Raw genomic sequence first — 576 nt, 5'->3', positions numbered from 1 at the left:
GGGGGGGGGGCGGAGCTTGGAGCGGTGACTACAACACACACACACGGAGACCATGGGGAACAGACGTAGCCCCCCTCCAGAAGGAAGGACGGTGTCAGAGATGATTGGAGGATCTCCAGCCGAGTGACACAAATCAGATACATTGTTGCTCGGAGTTCGGGGTCTCGGAGGGATTTTAGGGTTTCTCTCCGGAGTTTGGGGGTCATTCTGCCATAATGGGGAAGAATCGTGAACACATTCACCGCACGTCGGTAGTAGATTCACCGACCCGACCACACAGCCCAATCTGTTCACAAAGCTTAAAACAAAGGGGCGCCGAATCCGACATTCCCCAAACATTCACAGCGGGTGCACCTGCGAGATCGATTCACCACCAGTGAATGTTTGGGGAAAGTCACATTATAAAACATGTCCCGGAGTATGTGCCGAATTCACAGATCCGAGTACACGCAGACACGCGATGAACACGGATCACGGCTCCATTACACGTCGCTCTCATATAAAAGTTCAGTGAATGAGCCGAAATCAGAGACTGCGACCAATCACATTCCTCGGAACTTCCCGCAGAAGAGAATG

General features: G+C 52.4%; 1 protein-coding gene across 1 annotated transcript in view; it reads right to left on the bottom strand.

Moving 5' to 3' along the window:
- The window catches only part of LOC108802963 (phosphatidylinositol 3-kinase regulatory subunit gamma-like), a 14,494-nt gene that overhangs the window by 13,262 nt on the left and 656 nt on the right, over positions 1-576 (bottom strand). The window lies entirely within an intron of this gene.

Source organism: Nanorana parkeri, unplaced genomic scaffold (genome assembly GCF_000935625.1).
Source record: "Nanorana parkeri isolate BGI_ZX_2015 unplaced genomic scaffold, ASM93562v1 scaffold3253, whole genome shotgun sequence".
Lineage (NCBI taxonomy): Eukaryota > Metazoa > Chordata > Amphibia > Anura > Dicroglossidae > Nanorana > Nanorana parkeri.
This window is presented reverse-complemented; position numbering and strand designations above follow the sequence as displayed.